This window comes from Lygodium microphyllum, chromosome 13 (assembly GCF_053477565.2).
Source record: "Lygodium microphyllum isolate KBCC chromosome 13, Lygodium_microphyllum_v1.1.10, whole genome shotgun sequence".
NCBI classification, from domain to species: domain Eukaryota; kingdom Viridiplantae; phylum Streptophyta; class Polypodiopsida; order Schizaeales; family Lygodiaceae; genus Lygodium; species Lygodium microphyllum.
The window spans coordinates 52,713,291-52,723,887 of NC_141147.1; the positions used below are offsets into that span (position 1 = coordinate 52,713,291).

The 10,597-nt window shown below is 42.4% G+C and overlaps 1 pseudogene; it reads right to left on the minus strand.

Moving 5' to 3' along the window:
- Positions 1-1,788: 1,788 nt before the first annotated feature.
- On the minus strand, positions 1,789-2,211 carry LOC148026620 (V-type proton ATPase subunit F pseudogene; annotated as a pseudogene).
- Between the last annotated feature and the right edge of the window lie 8,386 nt (positions 2,212-10,597).

Genomic DNA, 10,597 nt, shown 5'->3' on the forward strand with positions numbered 1-10,597 from the left:
TTGAAGTGATACCATAATATGCAAGCCTTTCAATCAGCTCATAACTTTCTGTGCCTAGTGGCAATCAACAGCAGTCATTCTCAATAGTTGAAAAGATCTTGCAAATCCAAAATCTGCTGATTTCAAAACCGCATCTCCATCATTTGACGAAAGAAGAAGATTCTGAAGCTTCAGATCTCTATGTATCAGTTTGCTTGCACGTAAGATCTGTAATCCAGCACCTAGTTGGTGCATGAAATGGCTCACAGTCGTGTCTGAACCTGAATTTCTATCAACATTCAAGTTGCATACCATCAAGGAATGCCAAGTCACAATCACCATTTAAGATTACTTGTGTTCCAATTGTTTCTAAATACCACACTTCTTGTAACAAAGACATTTCCACCAAATTACTTCATTTCAGTGTATATTTGCTCATGCCCTTTATGACAACAGACTCGCATCAGATTTTTGTGCTCCCTGAGTGGTCTTTCGAGGTGCTAAATGCAGGTACAATATACGCCCTCTCTGAGAATGTTAAGCTTTTTGAATTGGTAGATACAGCTTGAATTTTGGAGGCAGCTCCTCTTCTGAATTTAGTCGTTCAGAGAATTAGATTCTTCAAATGCGTCAATTGGCATGCACTTGAACACAAAGAGTTTCTACATAATTTGTGCCATATGCACGCCTTGTAAAATCCAAAAGATTAAATTGTATTTGAGCGAAACCAGAGAGAAGAAACCATAGGAACACCAGTGTCGTTAAAGACTTTCCAAGAAGTGTGCGCAGAAATTGATCAATCTGCCTCCGATACTCCATGACCATATTCCTAGCAGCAGTGTTCATAAGTAAGGGGGCTGCCAATGGCAACACCCACATTGAGAGGAATACGATTCTGAACAGCCAACCAGAGAGTCCGGATTCAGTCGCTAGCCTCTAGAGAGGTAGTAATACAAAGAGCCTTATCATAGAATTTATCTTATGTGCACTATAAACACGATTGTCCTTCAGCATTTCCTGCATTATATCTCTCTTGCCTTCTGTTCGATCGAGGAAATGATGCGCCAAGAGGCCTGACGTGCTCCGATGACGATTCTCTTCCTCTTTAGCAAGCACAGCCCATAACTATACCTGCAACCTATAGAACTGTTTGACGAAGCATTGCATCAATTTCATCACCATCATCCATTTCAAGCTCTGCGGGAGTTTGTTCACCCCGCAAGCGCCGACCTCATTGCCATCCTGACTCATGACTTTCAAGTTGAGGTGCTGGTCCATGGGCTTCTTCTCCTCCTCCTGAGTCTGATGACCGAGCCCGGCCTGATTGTTTGCTTCGTCTGTCTGCCCCTCCAGACACAGTTTATTCCCAATTCAACAGCAATCACTTTCTTTCATACACTCATAAATCTGTAAGTTCAGTGAACTTTCCCCCCCCACCATATGCTGAGTTTCTTAATGGACTGTGGCTCCACCGACTGGACGAGAGTAGTAGTCGCAGGCATTTTGCAAAGCTCTTCAAGCCCTGAGCAATCCTTTTCTCCTTCAGAAGAATGCAAAGGCGACCGATTGATGGCGCAGTGACGAAACAGAAAGCTGCTGTGATCGTGATCTGGATAGTGCCCTTTGTCTCCTGTGTCCAGAACTTCAGGGCTCCCAAATTCTGTCGAAGCGCTCCAAGGGAAATGCTCTCCCTTGACGATTTCAGCTCTTCCCCCTCTCCAATCCAGGCGCAGCCCGCCATTTTTGCCTTTTCAAAAATATCCCCCTATCTCCCCAGAATAGGCTAGCTTTTCTTTTCTTTAGAACTTCTTGCCTACAAAAGATCAAGTCAATAATTGATCACCACCTACTGGTAGGACCTGCTGGATCACTAGAGAACATATGCTTCACACGTGCCAAAATTGAGTCCTGAGCAGGGTCATATGGATGCTCTTTGGAAGGTATCTCCAGAATGGTAGGCACTGGCATGTTGTAACTGTCGACCAGGAACCGTATCATATTTGCAATATGTTGATTTATGAGAACAATTGCAATATCTTCCCTGGCTGTGAACTCCTTAAAGGTGTCTTCGATTGTTTTCACCGTAGTCTTGTTATCCACAATCAGATAGTTGTTCTTCCTCCTAATGTCAACGTGGCCAACTCCTGCTAGAATGAAGCCGGTCACGGTGTCCTCGTCTCCAATGACCGCTATGAGGGAAGAATTTGTCGAAGCCATGACTCCACTTCTTTATAGCACTTCAATTACAAATACATATTCATGGCACCGTCAAAACATGGTTGGAGTGGTTTGAGATCAGTCTTCTCAACTTCAGATAGTAACTCCAGAACATAATCAGTGTGCAATGCATTAAGGGAATATATATACATTGGCTGCGGATTACTAAAATGCATCACACAAACAATGAATCACACGCAGAAATTAACACAAATGCACAACAAAAGAAATGGAGGTGTATACGACTCGGATGCGCAGCAACACGACAACGGTCTCAATGCATTGATCGACCGATTGTATAGATGCGGCGGCCTTGTAAGTCACTCATCTTTCTTGTTCGTAGTTACCCTGAGATATTTGAATGCATTATTGTATGGTGGACTGATGTGTTGTTTCTTTTTCTGCAAAGTCCGTTCGATGCTCCTTTGTAGCGGGACGAGCTTTCAGAGGACGAGGATGTGTAGCTCGCCCTTGGATCCCTGGAGCTCACACACCTTTATTTTTGAGTCGCTTGATCTATGTAGACATATACTATGTATTAGTGATATCCTGTCATGACTATAACAATCGCTTTTTATGCGATCATATATTTATTTCATCTATCAGTTTTATGATTTCAGTATACATTCTTTTTGTTTGCAAGCGCTATGTACACAGTAGTACAGAAGCTATTTTGTATGTCTATCATAAAGCACACAGTGCTATACAAGCTGCCCTGCCACAAAAAAAAATTTATCCCTGTTACCGTCGCTATTAGCGTCGCAAATTTTATTGCTCGCGTCACTATTGGCGTCGTTATGCGCATCGCAAACTGTTGGTATTAGCATCGCTATTTGCATCACTATCATCGTCCCATTTGCGACGCTGATAGCGATGCTAATAGCGACGCTAATAGCGACGCCAATATCGACATTTCTATGGCATTGTTAATAACGACGCTTTTTGCGACGACGGGGGCATTTTTTGTTGTTTGTATTTTCATCACTTTAAACGTCGGTATAAGGCCTATATCTTGTAGTGTTACAGGTTGGCATCAGGCTCTAGGTCAACATGATGTTAGCATACTGTGGAATCAATCCCCTTTAGGTCTTTGTATGACCAAGCAAACATGTATATGCTCTCCTTTAGTAGATCCCACGTAGGACCACTAGTTCTTCTTTTGGAAGATTGAGACCCACTTTCAGGTGACGTTCAGTACCGTCTGTATCTAGGAATGTCACTTGCCTTTCACCTTCCACTTCGCAGATAAATGTCCCATGGATTGCTTCTAGATAGAGGTCTGACTCTTTCAAGGGAGTAATGTCCTCGTTTGATGTTCCACTAAAACCAGTGTCCTCCTTTTGAACAGATGACTCATTTGTCTGTTGAGATTGTTGGAAGGGTATCAAAGCTTTGTTTGCTTCTGTGTGAGTGGTGATTTCTTCTGGACTTAGGGATTCATCTTGAGAGGATGCATCCAGGAATGTCACATAGCACGGACCTTCTAAAATCCGTGGCTTTGATGATTCTGGCTTCTGTTGACAAGGGGCATCATCATCATCTTTTCTTGAGATTGAACGGTTAGGGTGACAAGAGCCACTGGTGAACTTAATTTTTATGCCTTTGATCCATTGCTTATGTAGATTCTGCATACTTTGTGGTCCATTGGTCAATCCAAATGGAACCATGGTCATTCCATCCAACACCCCAAGATCTTCAGCCTTTGAGGTCTCTATAGGGCCATCAACAAGATCATCCACTATCAAAGGATCTTCTTCATTTGCACTTTTATATCCTGCTTCATTTTCTTCCTCATCATGTCCATCCTCTTCCTCTGGAGGCTCTTGCTTCTATAGAGACTCTGTAGGAGAAGACCAGATCTTCTACCTTTTCGTTTGCTTTTTCTTCTGCTTTTATCTCTGGCTCTGTCTTTGTTACTGTCTCTATGAGTGACATGTAATAGGGAGAACAGTGCATCCATGCTTCTATCTTGCTGTCAGAGGTGATTTGAGAAGTTAGTTCTAGTTGAGGCAGGAGGTATTCTCCCATGGAAAAAGACTTTGCTTCCTTTGGTAGTTGGCTTACAGTGCCCACTATTAGGGACTGTGCCTCTATTTTCTTGGGAAGATCTATTTAACAGCCTCTTCGTCTCCTGATGTACCATCTGTTACTTTGTTGGAGGAGTCAGTTATGACTTTGATGGATGTGGATCCATTGCCTTTTTGCGATCCATACAATTTCAACACCACTTTGTTGGGTCCTCTGCCTAGGGTAAGGGTTCATTTGAACCAATCCATCCTGGCTCTCGCTTCAAAAAGCCAAGGTCTTCCCAACAGCAGAGGGTATGAGGTCCCATAAGAATTTGGTTTAACCACCAGATAGTTCAGCCAGTAATCTTTTCCTGCAAGGGTTGTTTTTATATATGGGAGTATGCCCAACGGTTTAATTCTGCTTTGGTCTGGCAATCTGATAAGCCACTGTGTAGGTTGAATTCCTTGCAACCCTAAGTCCTTCATTGTCACATCCGTCATTATGTTCACTGATGAGCTTCCATCAATCAATGCATCTAAAATAAAGCACCCTTCTATTCATAGACTAATCTCTGGGGTTCCAAGATCTAGGAAAGCGTTAGCCACATCTACTTTCTTTACAGGATCTGGGGCCTTATTGGTCTTGGTCATTGTTGAAGGAGCAATTCTTAGTCCACGTCGTCTTGTCAAAATGCTTTTGAATTTCTTTTGGTAGCTGGGAGACAACATCAATAACTGTCAGAATGTTAAGTTTGGTTTAAAAATATCTAGGTCTTTTACCAAGTCATAATCTTTGATAGGATCCACAGGCTTCTCCAATCTGCTGGGAAATGGGGCTACACCCATTTTCATATTTCGTTTTTCTTCTAGCAATGGCAGCATCGACACTTCTTTTGTTTCTAAAGGTGATCTTGCATCATCTATCTCCTAGACCTCTGGTTCTATTTTTGGGACTATCTCTATGACTCTCTGTGGCACTGCAGTGCTCTGTACTGCACTGTTATGTCCTCTACTGCTCTGTCCCTTTGTTAGCAGGTTGAACTTCACAGTCTTGGCAGGGGTTATCCTCGTTTTGGACAACTGGTTCCTTCTTCTTGGCATGCGTGATAGCGGAAACTTCCAACTCTACCAAATTTGAGGCAGGCTCTTGTACCTTCTGTTGACTATCAGTGGCATTGGCCTTGAAAGGGGCTGGACTTGGACAGTCCTTTGCAGTGTGGCCTTCTCCTTTACATTGACTGCATAAGGGCTTGTAATCCACGGATCGTCTAGGGTTTGGACAATTCGGGGAGATATAACCCTTTTCTCCACACCTATAACATTCCACCTCTAATCTCTGACCACCACCAGATGACTGTCGTCCTTTATAACTTTGAGAGGGAAACCTCCTTGTTTGGACTGAAATTAGGACCAAACTCTGTAGGTTTTGGTCCAATATCCTGTGTTGTCATTTTGGATTCTAGCAAGTTGAATATTGCATTTTCATCTTTCTATCTTCGTTTGTGCATCTCTTTCAGAGATCAAATATCCTCTGTATGGTTCTTCCTCAAACAGTAGGAACATAAGGCTCCAGGAATGGTTGGTTTTCGGGTACATTCAGTGGTTAAATGTCCCGCTTGATGACACTTTCCACACCATGTATTAGAACCCATCACATCTCTACCAACTCCCGCAAGAGTGAATATATTGGCGGTATTCACCTTTAGCATCTGTAGCTGCTCTGTAATCACATCCATAAGCTCTTTCTTGATACTTTCAATTAAGTTGGATAAGTAATCCTTCAGATTTTCACCTCCTGAAGTACTTGTAGTAGGGTTTTGTGAAGCTTCTGTAATTACTGCATACATTGGTTGGGTCAATCTAGAGGATCCTCTATTCTAGTTCTGATTTAGAGATCATGTTGGGACTTGGGGTTGTTGATTCCAGTTGGTAGGGTTCCATTGTTGTTGATTCGCCATTGGAGGAATTGCTTGAGGCCACTATTGTTGTGGTTGAACCATCATTTGAGGCAATGTCATCTGTGGCAACCACAGTGGATTAGGTGCATTATACTGCGGCATTATTTGCATTTGAGGATAGGGATAGGGAACTATCCCTAGGATTGCATTTGGTGGGTATACCATTCCTAGCATGGGAGGAGGTAAGACTCCTCTTCCTGGAGTCATTGACAACCTTGCTTCAACTTCGTCATACAATCTTGCACCTTTCACTGCAGCTTGCAGATTGACTGGTCTTCTCAATTCCACGAACTTGCAAACTTATGGTTGTAGGCTTCTACGGAACACTCCTTTCTGAATACCTTCGTCCAAATGATGGTTAGTCCATCTCTTCAAGATGGATTCCATTCGCGAGACATAAGCTTCTACTCTTTCTTCAGAGGACTGACTTAGATTCATGAACTCCTCTTGCATCCGCTCTTCAAAATCTTCACGCCTGAATTTAGTGAGGAAGGCCAACTTCAGGTTGTCACATGTGCCAAAAGTTTCTACTGCTTGTCTCTCATACCACTGAAATGCCACACCCTTGAAAGTGGCAGAAATATTTCTAACCAATGCTCAGGGGTTCTGGCATTGTTAGCCAAACATGCTACCATAAACTCTGCTACATGAAGATCAGGGTCTTCATTGTACTCTCCCTTAAAAATTGGCAATGGGACTACATTTGCTGGCCTGTCATCAATATTTCCAGGACGAATCTAACTAGGAAGGGGACCTTGAGTCACCATGGGAACTTCTGTAAAGAGTGTTTTTAGGTCGTCAAAGGAGGCCTCTGCTGCAAGCTCATTCTCAGCATTGATTCTTGCCTTCTCTCTTCTCACGTACCTCTAGACTCATTCTAATGCTTGCCTCTTGATTGCATCATTCATCAAGGGCTTGGCTCCAACAAGTTGTTCAGTACTCAACAAAATAGAGTCAGAGAGGGCTTCAGTCTGAGGGATTCTCTGGCCAACATCTCCTCTACTTCCCTCTTTTCAACGTCTCTAAATTCAACTTTCAAACCACTACAAAGGGGGAAATATTACGTTCTGAAAGTATCAAAACTCATTCTTCTTAGGATCGTTGTTGTGCCATCATTAGAATAATTCTAGCTTCTGATGGTTTCAACAGTGTATGTTGTGAAAAACACTCTATCTACCAACTTCCAGTGGGTTTTTAATTGGACAAACAAAAGATTATTAGTGCACCAAGCATCCCACGTATCTTGATGTTGAGCATCACGAACAAATTCCAACTCTTTTCCTTCTTGTTTTCGTGAACCTCCATGGACCATGACTCCTGAAGCTTCTTCATGATCTCCCACTTGATGATGTTTGGAAACTTCTCAATGAATACCAAATCTTCCATGGATAGTCATTCTCTTTGCTTCTACCCTTCAGTTTGTTCCTAAACAATTTGACACCAAGATGCAAGTTTCTGCTGCTTCAACAGGAAGAGGAAACAATCCGCCACATAGAGCTTGCATCATGATGGTAATATGTTTCCACCATTGTGGGATGCACTTCTTGTGGAAAGTGGCTTTGATAATGAGAATCTCCAACTCTTTAGTGGAAGAAGAAACTTTGCAAACATCCATTGAATTCTCCTCTTCTTGGCAATGTCATTTCCTTCATTTTCAGCCTCTTTTGATGCTTGTTGATGGCAAGTTTCCCCAGCACTGCGCACCAAAAACATGGAGCCCCAAGAGAGACACCAAGGAAAAGGGGATTCTACTATAAGAAAATCTATCTTGTAACATCAACAAGCTTTTATTTCATTCTTTTGATAACCAAAACAAAGAAAATAGTAATTCTTCATGCAATATCATAGTAGATATCTCCCACGGATTTGATAGAATCAACCATAATCTTCTACATCTTCATAGAATCCATCAATAGAACAAAGGACATAAAAGAATCTCTCATGTACAAATACATTGTTTTCATAGAATTGGCTATCTCTGAATCTCTCTCTCTTTATCAATAATACATCATATCCTCACTACAATACTCAATAATGACTCTCAATAATCCTACTTAGGTCGTGGATGCACCTCCCAAGAGGTATAAGAGGTATGAAAGGGCACCAAATCCACTATAGTAACCCTTCATATCTCGCTCCTGTCTCTGTCACTCTAGTCTTCTCTTCAGTCTTCAACAGCTGCTTCTTCCATTTGTTTTAGCTCTTTTGAACTTAGATTCATCCTTTCCAAAAGTTAGAAAACTTTCCCAAAGTCACAAGTACATTCTACAGAACACTTACAAAAGATCTACAGAACATAACAGAACAGGAACAAAGCAGAGACAAAATAGAGACAGAGGCTCTACATAAGGTTTACAGAAGCTATACAAAAGGTATCAGAACCAATCAAGACCTCAAGAGAACCTATCAGAACATCACAAAGCCTCATATTTCCACTGAGAATCATTATGAGCTTCCAAAATATAATCAATATCATCCAAAACACTTTCAAAAACTTCCATTAACAACCATACATCACTCTAAATCCATCAAAAATCAACCATTCAAACCTCAAAAACAACAAAAATCAATCAAAAATTTAGTCTTTTTCCACTCTCAACATGGGCTGATCATCCAACTTTGAGGAGTCTTTATGGCATAAGACTGCGCCTAAGCCTTCAATTGATGCATTCGTGTGCACATGAAACTCTTTCATCCAATCAGGAGATTGTAGGATAGGTGCCTCAGCCAAGCACTATTTCAGAGTGTTGAAGGCCTGATCGCAATCCTCTGTCCAAATGAACTCTGCATCCTTCCTTAAAAGCCTATGCATGGGGGTTGCCTTTGTTGCAAAATGGGCTATTAACCTTTTGTAGTAGCCCACATGGCCTAGAAATCCCCTCAACTGTTTGAGGTTGGTTGGTGCTATCAAGGCTACAATGTTGTCAATCTTTGTAGGGACTGTTGCTATCCCTTGTGTAGACACAATGTGGCCCAATAGGACTCTAGAAGAGACTCCAAATATGCATTGGTCAGGGTTGAGGAAGATCCCATACTCCTGGCATCGATCAAAGCATTGCTCCAAATGTCCCCAATGTTTAAGGATCAAACTATAAACACAGAAATAATCCAAGTATACGTCAATGAAGTCATGTAGATGATTTTGAAATGCGGCCATCATGACCTGTTGGAAGATAGTAGGGGCATTGCAGAGCCCAAAGGCATCACTCTATAGGCATAGGTCCCCCACTCTATTGTGAAGGTTGTCTTGGACTGATCTTCTGCTATCTGCACTTGGTTATAACCAGTGAATCCATCCAAGAGGGAGTAAAGCTCATGGCCTGCCACCACTGTGTCCAACAGTTTGTCAGTGGAAAGGGATAGGAAAGTGATCCTTCTTCGTCTTTGAATTCAACTTTCGGAATTCCACACATATTTGAAGTTTGCCATTCTTCTTGGGTACGACCACAATGGGTGAAACCCATTCATTGTTAGCCACTAGATAAATGAAGTCGGCTTCTAGAAGCTTCAGCAGCTTTGCTTTTACTAGGGTAGAGTAGTTTGGGTTCATTCACCTCTGTCATTGTCGTACAAGCTTGGCATTAGGCTCTAGATCAATGTGATGCTGACATATTGTAGGATCAATCCCCTTCAGATCTTTATAAGACCATGCAAACACATTGTAGGAGTTTTCACTCAACCGCCAAGACCCACGGACCGCTTATTGTTTCAAGCATTTCAAGCGAGCTCTAATGGCTATCTCTCACCTAGCCGACACATCGTCGATCCTACGAGTGTAGTGAGCTTACCTTGATGCCCAATCGAGTACCCTCCTCTCTCTTGCACTCCGGTAACTCCAGGATTCTTGATGCTAGCTCAAGCATCCTCAAGCCTCCTCCATATCCAAGCTCCATCCTCCATAGCTGCACGCGCAAGAGAAGAGAAGAGAAGAGAAGGGAAGAAGAGAAGAGGAGATGGTGAAGAGCTTCACCCTCTTGATCCCTCACTCACACTCACTCCCTCACACTCTCACACTCCCCTCTTAAGAGCACACACAAGCAAGAAGGAGAGAAGAAGAGAGGAAGGAGAAGACTCTTTTTGCCACACACCAAAGAATGAGCTTCTCATTCACTTTTCAACTTTATATACAAAACCCTAAATCCTTTTTGGGCGGTCATCCCCTTTTCCCTCTTTTACATGGCCGCCCGTAGCCTAGGCCCTTTTTCCCATTTCCCACCATTCTAATTTATCCTATTCCCAACTAATGCGTACACTTTGCACAGGAGCGAGCATGGTACTCTTTTACAAAGATTCGGGGGGCGCCTCCACATTTTAATGGTGCACCCTTTTTCTCTTTTGTTGTCTCGGCCCAACACCAAGGCTCTCTAAGGGTCGGGCCTGAACATTTGAATTTTTCAGAGGACTGGTTACCGATCAAGGTGCCTTTTTCCGCTT